The sequence below is a fragment of the Crotalus tigris genome, unplaced genomic scaffold, assembly GCF_016545835.1.
Source record: "Crotalus tigris isolate CLP2741 ecotype Arizona unplaced genomic scaffold, ASM1654583v1 scf7180000017731.4096049, whole genome shotgun sequence".
Taxonomy (NCBI): Eukaryota; Metazoa; Chordata; class Lepidosauria; order Squamata; family Viperidae; genus Crotalus; species Crotalus tigris.
This window is the reverse complement of record NW_024096599.1, coordinates 2,783,142-2,803,100: the sequence shown is the minus strand read 5'-3', so window position 1 is coordinate 2,803,100 and position 19,959 is coordinate 2,783,142. Positions and strand designations below refer to the sequence as shown.

The window sequence follows — 19,959 nt, the reverse complement described above, 5'->3', positions numbered from 1 at the left end:
CCTAGCAGTCCCATTTCCTGACTGAAAACTCTGTTAATCTATGTCTAGATTAACTTGGTGTCCTCCAAATGTGCTGGACTCTACTCCCAGAATGTCAAGTCAATGAAAATTCTCACTAGAAATTGGAGAGCACCAGAAAGTAGCAAAAGGTTGGTGGTGCTTTCTTACAGAATTCAAATTCAGGAAAAAATATAAAATTGCTGCTTTCCAGATTATCATAACCAGAAATTATATATTTTGACACTGACTGATAATTTCCCAACCTTTTTGAGCAAGAAAAAGGTTTCTTTAATAATGGACTTAAAGCAGAAATAAAAGCAATCCTTTCTCAAGAACAAAAAACAGTCACTATTGCAGAGGTGTCAAACTCAATTTCATTAAGGGCTGCATCAGCATTGCGGTTGCCCTTGGGGGGCCAGGTGGGTGCGGCCAGGGTGGGTGCAGCCTACTGGGTGGGCGTGGATGGAATGAGTGTGGCCTACTGCGTGGGCATGGCCAGCTCTACATCATTCGCGTCAAGGGTGCCTGTGGGGGCCTGGGCAAGAGTGGGACAGATCTGAGGGTCTCTGGCAGAAGGGGATGGGACCAGGGCAAGCGCCAAGGCATGGTGCATTTCTTCACTCCTCACAAAGGGTGACACCTCCCCAGCATGTACCCAGGGGGCGGGGGCAATACGGCAGGGGCTGGTTCCTCGCTGTTTCTGGACAGCCTTGTGGAGCTAAGACTAAATGCATTTTAGCATTTAGCCACCACAAAATTGTACATTGGCTCCCGGATGGCCTGGGCCAGGGCCAAGGCAGTGGGGACCGTTCCCTCACTGTTTCCAGGATGGCTTCGTGGGCCACATGAAACCACTTCGCGGGCCGCATCCGGCCCTCGGGCCTTGTGTTTGACATGTCTGCACTATTGGATAAGCCAGGAGGGGGAAATATCAAACAAACAGCTAGTACTCCTCACTTTCCAGACATCCTATAATTATTTTCAAGATTCACAAGCTGAACCCAAAGAACAAAAAAACTGATTATCAAGGATACATCACCATATCCTGCCCTAACATTAAAGTCCAAATTGAGATGGATGGGATTAGCTTTGTTCACAATGAATGATGTATCTAGGGTATCAGCAATCTACCCTCAGCATTCTGGGAAAGTGTAAAGACCAATAACAGCCTATTGAATGCAAAATGGAAGCAAAATACTAAGTATTTACTTACAATATAAATAATACAAAACACTACACTATGCTACACTACAGAATAGTACACTACACTATACTGTTTACAATTTCAGAATAAAAAAAATTATAATAAACTTGATGGCCCATGACCCCTTGGGTCATTGTTGAGGAGATAGTTCCTGATCAGATTCCTCAATGGCTTCAACAATGGCAGAGCTTCTAATGAAACGTTCTTAAACATTCAGGAAGATATTCACAGATGTAACTGCCTTGAAAGTAGTCTATGTTGAACTGCATAGCAGTCAAATATCAGAAGTTGACTACAGGAAATGTTTATGACATTTTGTATGCTACCATAAATTCTTTATGATAATATCTGTGTCATAACAATTTACCAAATGTCAATTCCACAGGAGACCCACTTGAGGTACCTTGGTTTAAAAACTGCTACCCTACAATGCACTGTTTTGCTTAGTTAAAAGATTATAGACATAACAGTTTTAGTAGTACATAAGTAATACACAAGGCCAATACACTAATAAAATTTAATTTCAGATGACACATAATCATTCCTTGAAGGAGGACTTCAATTTTCACTATTTTCCAGAAGGCCATTATCAAGGATAATAGCTTAGCTTGTGAAGGGATCCTATTCCAGAATATAGGTGCCATTATGGAAAAACGGTATTTCTTAGGTTCAGTCCACCATTCTCCCACTTTCTGAAATTTTGGTACTTTTCTCCTGAAAGATCTCAGAGGGGTCAACTCTATTGGAGCAACAGTCCTAAACATGCCTAGGTGCTTTTTAGTAAAAACTAGTACTTTGAATGTTATTCCAAATTCGACTGGCATCAAAGTAGGGACTACATAACAGGTGTAATATGACCATAGTAACCAATCCATCTAAAGGCCATTACCAATGTAATGTCTGAGTAGTCTTCAAAGATAGTTTCATGTACAGCACATTGCAAAAGTTAAACCATGGGGTAATAACTGTGAGTCATTGTAGCTTATACAGTAATTCTAAGTATGCTTACAACTATGACACTAATCAAAACTGGATAAAGGCCTTCCTGGCCAAGACATCCACTTGGTTTCTAGCAATAATTATGGAGTAGTTACCTGGCCTGCTCCTTCAGGTGCTATGCCATTCACTTAAGAGCAAAAGTGGAGATTGAGAGAAAACCACAGTGAATGAATAGTAACTCCATCTTCCTGGTGTTCATTTTCAGCTTGCTTCATCTGATTCAAATCCCAACAGTCCCTCGATAGCAAGACAGGAAGAATCTCCAACTGGATCTATTGGACAGGATTGAACAGGGCCAAGAGTTGTGTTCTAACTTTAACAAGGTCCTGCAAAAGTAATTCATAAGACCAGCCAGCTGCCTCCATTCATGCACAAACCTGAAACTTGATTTTAGAGTATTCTTCAGCTGAATCCCCATTAGGGAAGATCTTATTTATATTTATATTTATAGGCATCCATCTTAAACAAATGATTTTGGGTGGTTAACAGTACTCACAACAACCATATTATAAAACAAATATGAAACAAGGCCAAAAAATGCAATTCAAAGATAACATCACAACACTAATACACACATAAGGTTCCATTAGCAACCTGACCCTAACATATGGGAAAAAGCCAGGCCTTTGCAGCTTTCCAGAAGGCAGATAGGGTTGAAACCATCCAGATTTCAAATGAGGCTGTTCCCTAGGTCAGACACCTTACTAGAGTCTGCTGGATCCGATTAAATGACATTGTTTTACAAAATGAACTTCTATGTCTATGTCTTCCCTGGTGGGTTGAGCAGAGACTATAAGACACAGTGTGGGGACTGTGCAATCATTATTAAACACTGAAGAGAACTCCTTAAGGAGGAGACATACCACAATCTCTTTCAAGGCTAACAGCGTCACCCCATCTTAAAGAGAAGCGAGGAAAGAAGCAAAGAAGAAGCTTCTTGGATTGAGAAGCGAAATGTTTTCAAGGAAAAAAAAACTAAGAAAGTCCAGTTGCTTTTTGAAAAGCACCTTTGGGACAATGGCTTTGTCCCAATCCAGGTCATCACATGCACCCAGGCCCCATATTAGAGCAAGGAGGGACATGAAATATACCTATACATGGCAGAAGTCCTACTAGAAACCATCCCATCCACTTAATTGGAGTCCATTTGCTAAAGAGAATCCCAGATAATCCAATCAGTTAGTTTATTAAAAACTGCACATTGAAAACCCCAAAGCTTAACAAAAAATTACCACAAAGATAGTTTATCAGGATGTACGCCTAATTTTGTCTATTGCCTTACTGAATAAAATCTGAATATGTATAAGCATTCCGCCTCATTGTTTTTAGACATAACATATCACTAACCAGCTATAAACTTGTTCATCTTGACTGAGGCTAATGCCAGGACAGTTATTTAACTGATCATTTACAATTACATTCTACTTGTTTTCATACTACTCATTACAAACTTCAAAATATGGTAAGGAAAATTTTAATAAAATTTTGGGTGTTAGTGGTTTACATGTTTTCAAATCTTTCCCAGATACTACTATCTAAATAAATATTGTGCAAATTTTAGCCGGAGGTAAGAAGTTATATTATCTCATGTTATAATGCTTGTTTTTATAACATTCTTATAAAAATCCATTTCATTCATAATTGTTTACCTTTGGTTGAATTTCAAATTACAACTCCTTTTACTACCATAAAATGCTTTCCAATAAGATTGTGATCTCAGCATATAAAAGATTGTATTTTATTACAGGAGTTGACTGAAAATGTGCTAATTGTATACTCAGTATTAGTATCAGAGGTAGTTTTATGTAATTTCCAGGCCTATAGGGGACATAACACTGAAGTGGTGATATATTGACAACCAGTTGCTATGCTTCCTATAATCCAGGGAAATTATTCTTTGTTTTATCTGCTTTAGTTAGCCTATTAATGTTTTAATAGATGGACTAAAACCCTGATCTGCTTTTTTAGCATTTTTTGTTCACCCAATAAGAATCTAAGGCAATAGAACAAGTAGCTTCAATCATTCCTACTATTTCCCCCCAATATTTTCCAGAAAGTATTTTTTTCACTTCACTTAGGCATTTAACTAGAAAGCTATAAATTCAGTGAGAGCAGTAAAGTCCAAAGATTAAATGTTGCACAAGATTGTCAATGCTAACATAACTGAAGATCTTTGAGTTAAAATCTGTTATTTTAGAGGATTAAATTCTAGGTTCTCACATAGTACACTGGAATATGCAACCAGTTGCAGCTCAATTATGGTATTATGGAAATGGGTAAATTCAATAAGAAAGTTGGGAACTTAACAGAGTAATAATGTCAGAGAGTTGCAAAGGGCTTTAAATGTCATTCTAGTCCAATCCCTTATTCAGTGCAAGATCCACCTGAGCATTCTCATAAATGACCATCAAAGCTTTGCTTAAAGATCTCCAGCAAAGGAGAAACTCAGCACTTTATGTTCCACTGCTTGATATCTCCAACAGTGAGGAAGCTCCTCCCAACATCTCCTCTGAATCATTCTGTACTTTTAGCCCACTGGTTCAGATCTTGGCCTTCTCCAGCTGACAGTTCTTCAAGTATCTGGAGACTGCTACCATATCATCTCTTAGACATCTTTATTCATATCCTTCCAGCTTTCCTTACAAGGCTTGATTCTGTAGTCCTCCCATAATTTTGGAAGTCCTCCTCTGAACTTGCTCTAATGTGTCATCCTTTCTTTCCAGCTATGGTGACTAGAATTGGACATACTATTTCAGGCAGGTCTGATCAAAGCAGAATAGAGTGGAACAATTATTTCCCATAAGTTGCATTCTATTAACTTTTTTTGTTAATGTCCTAAGATAGCAAATGCCTTTTTAACAGTGGTATCACATTCCTGTCTCATGTTTAACTTTAACGTGATGTTTAACTTTAACGTGATTCTTTAAAGCAGGGGTGTCAAACTGCTGGCCTGCAGGCCAGATGTGTCACAACAAAACTGCGCCCACCCCATTGCCGGCAATGGGGAAAAAGCAGTCGCGAGTTTGACATGTCTACTTTGAAGCATCTCCCTTTGTGTATGTCATATAGGTGCTGCTGGCAGCAGTCATACAAATGCCTGAAAGGGATGGGTGAACCTCTTATCTTGGATTATAGCCATGGAATCCTCAATCCTGAACTGAGTGGAGCTTTCTGCATGTTCAACCTTAGACCTAAAAGCTCCCCATCAGTTTTTGGACACTTAAACACTGTTGGTTATTTAGCTCATGACTCAAATAATTGAGTTTACTCATATCCACTACGTATGAAAATGTAGAAATGTTGCAATTTAGGTTCTAGAAAACATCCATATTTATGTATATAATCTGTTTTATTATAAAATGTTTCAAGGCCCTTAAAGTCATATATTATATGAATTGTTTTCCCTTCTCCCACTCTGCCTAAACTTAGATTAATAATTCAAGGCTCATACAAAGTAGTTTATCAAATTCAATTCAGATTTGCTAGCACCATAGTAATGATGATCAGTCTGCCACATTCCGGTATACTGATCAAGCTTCATGAAAACATGGTGCAATAAAAGTTTCTAAACAAGTAGTAGTACAATATATTATGTGTTGGGCAAAGTTCGTTGGTATCCACAGGAACAATTACCAACTGCTTTAAACTTTCTTCCCTGAAGAGCTTGTTTTGAAAAACAAACTATTCCATGGGGAAAAGTACTGTCACATCTAATGAAATGTTAAAATGAAGCTTATTATTTTCCAGGATCTTGCAACATAATGCAGAAATATATGTGACACTGACCTTTCCTAAACCATAAAAACAAATGTGCAAACCGAAGCTGCATGCATGCAAATTCACAGTTTATTATAAATCTTAATGACAGAGAATTTCTACTAAACGAGGAAGGGGGTTTACAATTGTAACTCTGACGTTTGTTCTTCTCTGTGCATATTATAGATAACATGCTCGTATTATAGAATCAGTGGGTAACAATACTCTAAATACTGGAAACAGGTAAATTACATGGAGTCAATTTTATGTCCTAGTCAATAGAGTTGTCCTTTTTACATTTCTTTCAACATAGTTGCAATAATAACTGTATCCACTAACCCAGGGGTAGGCAACCTTGGCTCTTTTATGACTCGTGGACTTCAACTCCCAGAATTCCTGAGCCAGCCATGCTGGCTTAGGAATTCTGGGAGTTGAGGTCCACGAGTCATAAAAGAGCCAAAGTTGCCTACTCCTGCACTAACCACATGGATGGAAAGTTTTTCTATCACCTGATCACTCTTCGACTGGGAGCTGGTGATACCACATAGGTTTCTGTTTGTGGGAGTTACTATTCATAAAATCCTGCTTTGGTTCAGTGTTTAAGTAATAATATTGTATCCCTTCTATCTTAATAAAACACAACAATCCATTCATTACTTTATAAAAATATAAATAGCAAAAATAAAATTTAGCTACAAGTGTATGATAAACCCTTCGTAAGCAAAAATGAATGAGGAAGCAATGCAAAAGTACATTTTTTCCCAATTTATCAAACTAGTTCTAATAATAAGAAGGGATTTTTCTGCAGGCTTTTTTTTTGATTATATCAGATAAAAACATTAGATTCCCATTTTTTGGTAAAATTTGGTATACTCCATTGAAATTATTCAATAATTCAGACAGGAAAAAATATGAAGTTGTTTCTCTCTCTTACAATTGTTGCAGCATCCCCACTGGTCATGTGATCAAGTTTGAAGCACTTAGCAACCAAAGTAGGTTTATTGCAGTGTCCCAGGATTATGTGATTACTATTTCCAACTTTACCATCTGGCTTCTGATGAAATCAATGGGAAAACCCAGATTTATTTAATGACTGCACAATTCACTTAACAACTACAATAATTTGCTTAACAATCACAGCAAAAAAGATCATAAAATCAGGTAACTCAACATCCACTTTGCTTAACAACAGCAGTCCTGGTCCCAATTGTGATTATAAGTTGAGTACTTATAGTAGTTGGTTGGTTTTGGATAAAACAAAGTTATGAACAAAATACTATAGTTTACACATATCCTTAGATTATATTTTATTTCTAATATATTTTTAGTGACAATTTTAAGGAAAAAATATAAACAAAAAAAATAACAAAAAAATACAAGATTAGAAAACAAGGGTTTTACATGTATTATAGAAATTATCGTTTTTCAATATATCATTAGTTAATTGTAATAACTAATTATATCATTTTTTAAAAATCCAAAAATTCATAATTATTGTAAGTTAGACACAATATAAATATCAAATTGTTAATTATAAAATGAACTTGTATTAAATTGTAATCTAGTAATTGTTTCCAATTTCAATTAAATTCTGTCAGATTTATTTTAAAATACAAAACTATCCTGATCACAAAACCACACTACAACAATGGTTAGTCATTCTTCCACTGAAGAGATTAAACTTTATTTGCAATAGGAGGCAGAAAATATCCTCGCAGCATTTACGATGTATAGAGCTAATTCAGTTTCTGAATCTCGCTTCATCTATAATTACAAATAAGCTTCAGAAAACCCTCTGAGTGTTTTAAGATTTTTCAAATTCAATTAAATCTTGAAATATCCTTCCTTGTTTCTGCAGTTTTTTTAATATTAGACTATTTATGTGAAGATGCTCAAATCGAATGAACTGAGTCATTGTGAAGATTCAAAATATTTTTGTTTCATTAATATATTAAATCTCACAAACTATATGATCTTTCACTAAACATTTTTTTGTGCCTTTCTTATGATAAAAGTAAACTTTTCACAGTATAGCCAAAGGGGACAAATCATGTCTAATTCTTTTCCTGTACTGATCCCAAAGTTTCAATGCAAGGAGTCGACTTACAACCATTCGTTTATTGACTGTTTGAAGTTACAATGGCACTGAAAAATATGACTAGTTTTCATAATTACGAACATTGCAGCGTCCATATGGTCACATGATCAAAATCTGGGTGCTTGTCAACTGGCATCTATTTTTGACAACATGTGAGCACCATTTGCAATCTCCCCAGCCATCTTCCAACAAGCAAAGTTAATGGGGAAAGCCAGATTTGCTTAACAATTGCATGATTCACTTAACATATGCAGTGATTCACTTAACAACTGTGGCAAAAAAGCTCATAAAATGGGGGCAACTCACTTAACTGCCTTGTTTTGCAACAGAAATTTGGGGCTCAGTTGTCAAGGACTACTCGAACAGTTAGTTACTTTATGGTCTTTTATATATTACTTGTTTCTATTTGCATCAATTGAAGTTATTTGTGTACATCATTTGGAAATCCTGTTCCTTTCATAGAGAGTGGCTTGACTGTCTGTAATCCATCTTAAATCACTAGCATGCCACTAAATTTGAATCTTGGAGCTCCCCAATTGTTGCTTTTATTGAGATAGCTTTGGCTAACCAGGTCACTAAGACACATTCATACACCAAGAGGAAAAGTGATTCTCCTACAGCAGGCATGTCAAACTCGCGACATCACGTGACATCGCACAACGGATCGCAACTTTTCCCCCATTGCTGGCACTGGAGTGGACGCGGTTTCGTTGTGATGCATCCGAGTTTGACATGCCTGTCCTACAGAAATAAATCCACAGTGAGACAAGCATGATTAAGAAAATCCTGTTTTCCATGTTCAATTCTCAATGATTACTAGGTGAGAAATTCTACTAGGAGTCAACAAACTATTTCTATAAAGGGCCAGATCCTACTGTTCCTTTACTTCCATGGGACAGCTTGCAGGTCTGCAGGCTAAGTAGCACGGCAGCCATTGGAGTGCACTGGACCACCAAGATGAAGACTGTTGATAGGCTACCACCCAGGACATCTTGGCCCCACTCTTCATCCAGGAACAGGAAAGGTGAGGCTTACTCTTTGCATCTACTCTAGCTTGTGGGCTGTCCAAAAACAGGCAGCAGGCTGGATCTGTTTGCTGACCCCTGCTAAGCCATTTTCTGGCTGATTGAAATTGTTGACAGTTGTAATTCATCAAAGTCTAAAGAGCTATCTTGGTGTAGGCTTCCCTTTAATTAAACTCTTTGGAAACTTGTTGGATTTTAAAGATAACATTTACTAGGAAAGGGATCTTGCAAGATTACTGGCAAATACAGGAAGTCCTCAACTTACAACAACTGGGACTGGAACTTCCATTGGTAAGGGATGTGGTCTTTTAAGTGAGTCACACCCAATTTCATGACCTCTTTTGCCATGGTCATTAAATGAATCACCATAGCCGTTAGGAGAATTACACAACTGTTAAGCAAAATCAGTTTCCCCCATTGACTTTGCTTGCCAGAAGTCACTGTTTTCAGCACTGTTGTTAACTTTGTACGGTTGACAAATGAATGAGGACTACTTGTATAGAAATGGTTTTATATATAGTCCAACTGTTAGGGTTTCAAAGACAACCTAGAAACCTTTTTTAATGACCTCCAAAACTTTTGAACAGCATTTGAATCAAATCCATAGTTAATTGTATCAAAGTTTCTTGCTTTCAGTTCCTGATTATCCCTTCGTCCCAAATGTGCTTTTGAAGATGCTTTTTGAACTGAGGAAGCTTCTTGGATGGGAAGCAAAACATTTTCAAAGAAAAAAATCCCAAGGAAGTCCAGCTGCCTTTTGAAAAGCACCTTTGGGGCAACCATGACCTGGATGACTGAGAATCTCTGTAGATCAGGGGTAGTCAACCTTGGCTCTTTTATGACTTGTGGACTTCAACTCCCAGAATTCCTGGCTCAGGAATTCTGGGAGTTGAAGTCCACGAGTCATAAAAGAGCCAAGGTTGACTACCCCTGCTGTAGATGATTATCCCTTTGATGTTTTTGATGTGCTTAGTTTTATAGTTTTATTATGGTTTTTATGTTTTATTTTAGATTGGAAGCTGCCTAGAATTGGTTATAATATGCTATAAATCGTATAAATAAATAAATACAGTTTGAGCTTAAATAGAAAAAACAACCTGTGCTATATATTCCACTTCTATCTTACCCTTCTCTGGAAACTTTACAGGTTGATGATAGGCAATCTTCTGCCTGGGGAATAATGAGACCTGTTTAGCTTTAAAATAAAAGAGCACTGTGTACTTGAAAATTCCCATGTAAATGTATTAGTAGCTGATATCGTCACTGTTTCTCTAGTGAACACCATTTATTAAACAATAGTGCTCCCCAGCTGCTACACTAGAATTCAAGTGGAAGAGCCCTAACAATGTTACCATGGTAGAGCACCGAGGGCACATGAGGAAGAAATCCAGAACAAGTTGTTGACATGAACAGTTGCTTTGCAACAACTACCAATGGAGAAACAGGTTGAAAAATAACTTTACCCATCAACACACAAAATCACAGAAAAGCACTTACTGCAAAAATGGAAAAGGTGCTTCGTAGGAACATTGGGAACATAAATTTTGCATTACAGAATTTTAACAAAGCAATATTAATTGTGTATCCAGTATCATACTGCACTTTTGCTAACTTTACAGGTGAATGTTTATAAATATCCTTAAAAAAAGAACTTGAAAGTTTTACATTTCCCAGTATTGTGCATCTCAATTGTGATTATTTTTATAACAGCTCTAATAATGGACCAAAAGTTAAAATAACTAGCAAAAGAAATTCCAGAGTAAATTTATTTCTGAAATACATTTCATTAGGGAGAGGGTTATGGAAACACTCAAAAAGGGATTAATTAACTCAATCAACCAAATCTCCAATAGTTGAATTTAACCAAAACAGATTCATAATTGTACAGATTACATTCATTACACACTCTCATGTTTTTGGAACACTTAAATCCAGCCAACTAAATCTTTATTGCCTACCTAGTCTTCCAAGAAGCTGCAGAGAAACTGTCAACATACAATACCTCTCAAACACTGATTGGATATAACAATATTTGCCTTCCAGGCCAATGGAGAAGTGATGAGATATGATATCATAAAGTAGAAGAGGCTAGAGATACCATCAAGTTCAATCATCTGCTAAGTGCATGAATCCAAATTAAAGCAGCCCTGAGATATAGTGATTCTGCCTGAATATAACCAATGAACATACCCATAACTACTCTGAATATTTTTACCACTGAACTGCTCTTACTGTTATTTTTCCCTCCATCAGTCAGCTGGGATCAGGCTTCCTATATTAGCAATTCATTGCTTCATGTTCAGCACATCAGTATGGAAAACACCCATTTCTGATTTTCTTTTGTATAATATAGTTCGGCTATCTTGCATTTTCTCTTGTGAAGGGTAGACATTTCAAATTTCTTTGCTATGACTCCATAGAAATTAACTTCTAGATCATCCTTGGCACCCTCTTGTTCTAGTCCAGGGCTGTCAAACTGCTGGCCCACGAGCCAGATGCATCTTACCAAAACCGCACCCACCCCATTTTTTCCATTGCTTCAGCAATGGGAAAAAAGTCACAATACGTCACGTGACATTGCAAGTTTGACACCCCTGTTTTGGTCTATCTGAATGGTACCCACAACTGGATACCATACTGGAGCTGAGATCTAAACTGAAAAATAAAATGGAACAACCACAGGTAGTGACTGTTTGAAGTTATAATCATGGCACAGAAAAAAAGACTTATGACCATTTTTCACACTTATGACCATCGTAGCATCCACATGGTCATGTAATCAAAGTTCAGACGCTTGTCAACTGACTCATATTTATGACGGTTGCATGTTTCTGAGAAGCAAAATCAATGGGGAAGCCAGATTCACTTAACAACCGTGTTACTAATTTAACAACTGTGGTGATTCACTTAACAATTGTGGCAGGGAAAATCGTAAAATGGGGCAAGATTCACTTAACAACTGTCTCACTTAGCAACAGAATTTTAGCCTCAATTGAGGTTGTACGTTGAGCACTACTTGTATTTCCTATGATTTAGACACTATTCCCCTGTTGATGTAGAGCCCATATTATTGTCCTATGACAGACATGTCAAACGCAAGACCCGGGGGCCGGATGCAGCCCGCAAAGTGGTTTCATGTGGCTTGTGAAGCCATCCTGGAAACAGTGAGGGAACAGCCCCCACTGCCTTGGCCCTGGCCCAGGCCGGCTGGCTGGCTGGGAGCCAATGTACAATTTTGTGGTGGCTATCTATGCTGAAACGCATTCAGTCTCCCTCTGACTTTGCCCTGGTACCCATCATGAACAACCTGGCTAAGGAGAGAAAGCACAGCAGCAGCAGCCTTGAGGAGGAGGTAAGTGCAGCTGGGCGCCCCCTTGGGGAAGTGGGGCTGGGATTGGTGCCATGGGTGCTTGAGGGCCAGGCTGGGCATTTGACCTCTGCTGCCCAAGGCTCCGGGCAGCCAGCACCACCATCCAACCCCCCTCCATGGCCTGAGAGGAACAGTGAGGCTCCTCCAGTGGACCATGCCTTGGCACTTGCCCTGGTTCCACTCCCTTCTTCCAGAGACCCTCAGATCTGTCCCATTCCTGCCCAGGCCCCCACAGGCACCATTGACGCGAACAATGTAGAGCTGGCTATGCCCACCCAGTAGGCCACACCCTCCACGCCCACCCAGTAGGCCGCACCCAACCTGGCCACACCCACCCGGCCCCCCAAGGGCAACTCCAATGCTGATGAGGCCCTCAATGAAATTGAGTGTGACACCTCTATCCTATGAGTTTGGAAGTCAGAAAATATGAAGCTCACCAGTGTTCTAAACCAGAGGTCCCCAACTCTCGGTCCATGGACCGGCACCAATCCGCAGCATGCCAGCAAGCGGGCCGCACAAACAAGCAAAGCTCCGTCCTCGGGATACAAGCAGTATTCAAAATCACACCCCCTCAGGTCTGCGGAAAACCTTTCTCCGTGGCACCGGTCCCTGGTGCCCAAAAGGTAGGGGCCCTCTATTCTAAACTAACTTTATATAGCACTTATAGATGTTAAGCATTCCATATGCATACAAATCTTTAAAACAACAGAACAGAAACTGGGAACATATGGTTATTCCTGGCTTTTGATAAAACAAAATTTGTACCAGTCTGGTATATGTCGCCTGCTCCCCATCACCTTTCTTTCCCTCTCTTCCCTCAGCTGCCCTTATGGCCACCAATGTCCCACCGTGCATTATTTTTTCACCTCTTAAATCTTCAGCATCTTCCCTCCTCCTGCTTGTAAAATTAACTTTATATTTGAAATAATTATTTTCCATTTAAAAAATAAATATTTCTTGTCTATTGACCACTAGTTCATCCATTTCTTATAAAATAATGTACTATTGGTATATGTCACAGAGAAATTATCTAGAACATATAAAGGGGCTTCAAATTTATGTTGGAAATGTGAGCAACAAGAAGGGATATTTTATCATGTTTGGTGAAAGTATAAAAAAGTAAAAATTGTGATACAAATTCATTTACTGATTCAGAGGGTTTTAAAGATGAATATGTAATTTATTAGATTGTTATCCCACTTTTATTTTTTTATAATAGCTCAAGGTGACAAACATATCTAGTACTACTTGCTCCTCCTATTTTCCCCACAGCAACAACCTTGTGAGGTGAGTTGGGCTGAGAGAGTTACTGAACCACAGTCACCCAAGTGGCTTTTATGCCTAACACAGAACTAGCATTCACAGCTTGCTTTTAGCCTGGTGTCTTAACTATTAGAGCAAACTGGCTCTTGTTATTGTGATTACTATAAGCACAAAGATGGAAAAATTTGGCACTGCCCACAATGGAGGAAAGGTTGGTGAACATGATGGAAGTTGCTGAGATGGCTAGATTAACTTCTTTGATCAGAGAAAAGGCAATATCTACATTTGTTACTGACTGGAAACCACTTATGTATTTTTGGTGTGTAAAACAAGCAAACAACAAAAAAGAACTTTTAAAAATACGGTTTTGATGATTAGACAGAAGAAAATTAGACTATAACCATTGAGTAAGAATTTATAATTATATTACGGTAAAGAAGATTGGAAGCTATTTCTTTGTATCTTTTTTTCCTTCCTATTTTTCTTTTACTATTTTCTTTCTTGCATTTGTAGCTTTCTTTGATTTTTTTCTTACTTTATATTAGTTGGCATTAGATTTACACACACACACACACACACACACACCCCAACCAACCTTGTTCTTCATTTTTTTATTGCCCTGCTCTCTATCTCCAGGAGCAAGATATGAATGCTTTCTTTGTGACAGCCTGTAAGACTTAAAAATGGTGGGGTGAGTTAATTGCTCTAGAAAGCAAATGATTTGTTACCTGAAGCTGAAGAATGCTTTCAAAGGAGGTAAATCAGATAATTCAGGTATACTGGATCCACTCTTCCAGAGCACTTGACTCTCTTTAGTAGAATGATCTTTTTTTAAAACAAACGAACAAACAAACCTATATCCAATATAACATATTCATTAACTTTGATCTACCTACTATTGGTATAAAGAAGGGAACTTTTAGGAAAACTGAACCACTGAGGATGGGCATAATTCTTAGGTGACTCTCACTGCTTTCAAACAGTGTTATCTTTATTCTTGAAGCAACAATTCAGTTAACCCAAAGAAACTGGGAATATGGTTTACAGACATAAGAGGTTGGAAGGTACCTCTAAATGGAAAACAAGCCATTATTTTTTTCAGAAAGGACTATCAAATCAAAACTACAAAAATTTCCACTACTATATGGCAGCAAAAACTTTGAATTTTCTATATTTCCAAGTTATCATCTAGTGGTTGTCTGGATTTCTGTGGTCTACATATAATAAGAATCTGAATAAGAATCAGATCTAGGCCCCACCAGGAACTGACCAGAGGCAATTTTTATGAGCCAAATGTCACCATCTGAAAAAAAAATTAACAATATCCCGAGCCAGTTTCAGAGAACAGACTGTGGCACTGTCATCTTCCTGGAAGAACTAGATTCCAGAGATGGAGGCAGAGATTAAGAAAGCAAACCTGACCCGTAAATGTTATTGCTAAGAGATTCCTCAGAGAAAGGTTCATGTTTCCACTTTCCCCATTTTTCATAAGTAAATATTCAAGGCAGCACATTTAGGAAAAAGACTGGTATTATGAAACAAAAAACAGAGGAAGTTGATCTTGTGGTTCTTTTTCCTTCTCTTCTTCCCACTCCTCTCCCACTTGCAGAAGCACCTGTGTATGGATATGCATAGCTGCTGCTAGGCAACAAACCAGTGCACTTTTACTGTTTTCAGGCTATCCAAAAATCAAAAGATTATAGATATGCTCCACATGTTGACAGCTTTAGCTCTCCTTTGCAAAAAGAGAGATTTTAGAATAAAAGTAGAAAATTTAGGGGGGGAAAGGAAGATGAAAGAAATGAAAAATGTGGTAGGGACTGAAAAGGGGGAATCATCCATTGGTGAATCTGCCAATCAAAGCTATGAAGAGTCAGAGGGATAGAAATCTAATGCTACTAAAAGTGTGACTCAATAAGATGCAATACAAACTTATCCCAATTGAATTTGCTTGATGGAATATTCACACAAGAGAGTTGCAGGCTTATTAGCAGATACACTATACAACGTTCGACATTATATTGTTGAAATGTTGGGCTTGTATATTCTTCCTCTATTTCCTTTCTGTAATGTAGATACCAGAAGATATATAATTTGAATTTCTTTATGTCTGAACTCAGCCACTATATTCATAGTTTTAATTATGGCTGAGGCATGTAATTATGGCTGAGGCACACTTCTCCAATCTATGTTTGAGATCAGAGTATAACCAAATGGACTCTAGATGACTTACAGAACTTACATAAAAAACACCATATAAATCAATGTAATAATTAATTGAAACTATAAACCCCTTCTAATTATTTTTACATGATCACTATATTAAAATAATTACTATTACTTTAAATATTTCTGCTAACATGTCACTACAGTTTTAATTAACCATTCTAGAAAAGATAAGTTTTTATCTACTTCTGGAAGCCATGAGGGTGGGGCCACACTCATCCAAGAGGAGAAGCTATTCCAAATTAGGGGACTAGCTACAAAGAATGCTCACGATCACACACACATTCATACCATATGTCCTGACAATTATGGACCCTTAACAGGATATCCTAGTTTTTCAATATGTTGTATGGTGTTTTATGGTAGGTAGAACACTTGGAGAAAGGTAGTCTCTAAGATAACCAGCCCTGAATGACCTGAACCTTGAATTGCACTTGGAGAATTACTGGTAATCATTGTAGATCTTACACATGAGGTATACATGCTGCCATGTTCTAGACCAGTGGTTCTCAACCTTTCTAATGCCGCGACCCCATAATACAGTTTCCCATGTTGTGGTGACCCCCAACCACTTATACATCACCAAGTGCCAGGGGCGTGGCCAAAGAAAAGGGGGAAAAAATGGCGGACAGCCTTGTTTGGCGACCCCCGTGAAATGGTCGTTCGACCCCAAATGGGGTCCCGACCCACAGGTTGAGAACCACTGTTCTAGACTATTTAAAGTTTCCAAGTGGTCTTCAAGGACAACCTACATGGAACAAGTTACAGTAATTTAATATTTAAATCACAAGGGTATGAATGACTATCTCAAATGCAATCTGTTCCTGTTGTAAGACTAAAACAGGTACACAAACAAAACCTGTGTAAAAGTTTTCCCAGTCATAGCCTCTACCAACTCTTTGAGTGGGAGCTGAGTCCAGGACTCTCAGATTATGGGCCTGCTTTATCTGAGGAAGCACAATCTTATCAAGAGCCAAGGTTGATTAATATTGGAATCAGTCAGCCTTGGAATCAATAACATTTTTGCTCTTTTAAGCTGAATTTGAGTCTGTTTTCCTCCATTCAGATCTTGATAGCCTTCAAACATTGGGTCATGACTTCCATCACATCTCCCAATAGGCTAAGCGTGGAGATATATGAATGAAATGTTGCATACAGTATAATTATCACACCCATCTAAAACCAACAGAACTTTTCTCAGTGGTTTCAAGGGCTATTGAATAAGATTAAGAATCTTCAGGCACTCCATAATAAAGTACCTTTGGCTCAACCTCGTTATCCCATACCACCATCTGGACCTGCCCACTCAGGTGGAAGTAGAACCACCACAACACTACGTCTCCAGTTTCCGACACTTGCAAGCAGGCCAGAGGCTATGCTGCTAATACTATCAAAAGCTTCAAAAAAATCTAGGACTTTAATAATGGTAGCCTCCATCCAAGTCCATCATGACTCATCTATTATAATCCATAGCTCATACAATTTTCTTTGTTAATTTTTTTCATATCATAACACACTGAATTATTGATAAGATTGATAAGGCATCCCAATTCAAGCAATGTGACTCTGGGCTGTGTATAGCATAAAAAACTATGGTTACTTGCAAAATTAAAGATTTATAACATAGAAAATACAGCCACACACATACAGATGTAATTGGAAGTTATAATTACTGTATTAAAACATATTAGAACATCTTTTCAATATATTCAGATATCTTCACTAATCACTCCAAAGTAAGAAGCAATGAACATCATCTAAGAACAGAATAATAATCTGATAAAGTAAACACACAGCAGCAATGAAGAAATGCTAATTCCGCAGTTGATGTCAGAATTACTGCAGTTTACTAATATAAACTACTGTTTATATAGAATAGAAATTCTCTCTATATTAACATGAATGTTTCTTTAGTAACACAACCTGAATCTATATCCAATATATTTTGATGATTTAGGACAGCTTCATTTTCAAATAATTATTCCTACAGCCGGATCCTTACTATATTTTACTCTAAATTAAATTTAACCGATTTAAATGAGATATAATTTCAATTAGGGTTGAAATCCTATCTGTATTTATGTAGAGGTAGACTTATATAATGTTAGTAGGGGAAAAATCCAATTGCATTCAGAAGGTTCCATAAACAGAGATTTTCTCTTTTCCCCTGGACATGCATTCAGACAGCACAATTATATAACAGAAGGAAATATATATATTAGCATTCCTGGTATAGAAATTCAGATCTGACTCCCCATAGTTTACAGATATTGGTGCCTATACAAATATGTGGTTAAGCTAAGTTAAGCATTTCACTTAAAATACAAAAAGGCTGTTTCTATGCACAATACCAGGATTGAATAATATTAAGGTAATGGGACAGGTTTCAGCGTGCACTTGACTTTGGTGTAGCTGCACTGGCTTTGAGGTAGTCTACTTTGTAAGCCTGTTGTTGTAAGAATAAAATGAAGTAACTCCATCATCAAAGTTGTTTGGTCCCTAAGGAGAGGCAGGATATTAATGTAGTATCACCACCACCTCCACTACTGAAGATCTAAAATGAAGGGAACCGAGTCAAGGTGGAAGTTCATTGTATCAATGATACCCCCGCTTTAAACCTAAGGATGTTGTTGAACAGAACAAATGTATTTATCCCATTTAAATTACAACTATCTACATTCTAGGTTAGCATCACATAACAGTTATTCAGCATTAGAAGCTGAAGTTAAGATATTCTGGAATTCCTTCCCAAAAATATCAGCCAGTGTTTATATGTAATATATACTGGTTAAGAACCTAAGAGTGTTAGTTGAGTCAAGGGGCTTACAAGTATGTCTTTCCCCACTTTTAATCAGGCCATCCACAGTATGGGTCAAAAAAGTCAAGACAACAGATATAACTGTGCAATCAAAGCTCTGGCTCTTTTCTTAGGTATACAATGAATATAACACACAGGAAAAAGAGGTGGGGCTTTAATGATGCAGTCACATCTTGACTTTTTTGAGCCATCACCTGCGGATGCCTCTGCTTTTAATAGCAGGGTACTATATTATTATGCCTGAATGTTTTTAGAAATGCTTTGCCATATCCTTGAGAAGGTCTTCTATGTTTCTTCAAAGAGGTCTATTAAATCTGCACACTTGATTTTTCCAAGTTAGAAAACCAACAAGTTCACTTTATGGCAACATTCCTATTATTAGGTCTAAACCAAATCTCTCATTTTCTGATGTAGCAGTATTTGAATGCTCCGTATGTTTGACATTGGGACATTCCCAATCTGCCTCTTTACAAGAATTACATGATCAAGTTCATATAGTATTTACCAAACTTTAATAAATAAAAGGACAGGAGAAGAACATTGTTGCAACTAAAAGTCAAATTAGTATCTCTGGCATTTACATTTGTAAGAGAGTTCTGCATTACACAAAAGACAATTTACATTACTGGTACCACAGAAATAGTATCACATTGAATTCAGTGATAGCTTTTTCAAAGTTGGCACAACACTGAAGCTTTGAAAGTTATGTAGTTAAACATTAGCTAACAAACTAAAGTTTATCTTTCTTAATAAATTATTTCAAGTAACAGATAATCAAGGTATATGAGGACAGTTTTCTGAACAGTTGTATTTAATGCAAATAAATAACAACATCTAAGCTGTATTTCTTCAAAAAATATACTGAATCTGGAAATATACTAGCTGTACCATATCACAAACCTAAACCAGAGATAATCCTCTACCAAATTTGTGTCTTTCAAAAATCATACACGCATATTCCACTTCTGATTCTTAACAAAACTAGTAATAAACCCCACGCTACCCCAAAAGTAAAACAGAAAAAATAGACTAAAAGTTCAGGATTCATAGTTAGTGACAACATCAGTTACTTATATAGAAGAAAAGAAACAATCACATAAAAATCTCCATTATTACCGAGGTATCCTCATAATTCATTTTTGCCAATACTAGAAGTAATCCTGCATGTATTTTTTTTCAGGTTATATTTGGATTATTAGA

At 37.5% G+C, this 19,959-nt stretch overlaps 1 protein-coding gene across 4 annotated transcripts in view; it reads right to left on the bottom strand.

The window, feature by feature from the left end:
- The window catches only part of GNAL (G protein subunit alpha L), a 93,308-nt gene that overhangs the window by 33,790 nt on the left and 39,559 nt on the right, over positions 1-19,959 (bottom strand). The window lies entirely within an intron of this gene.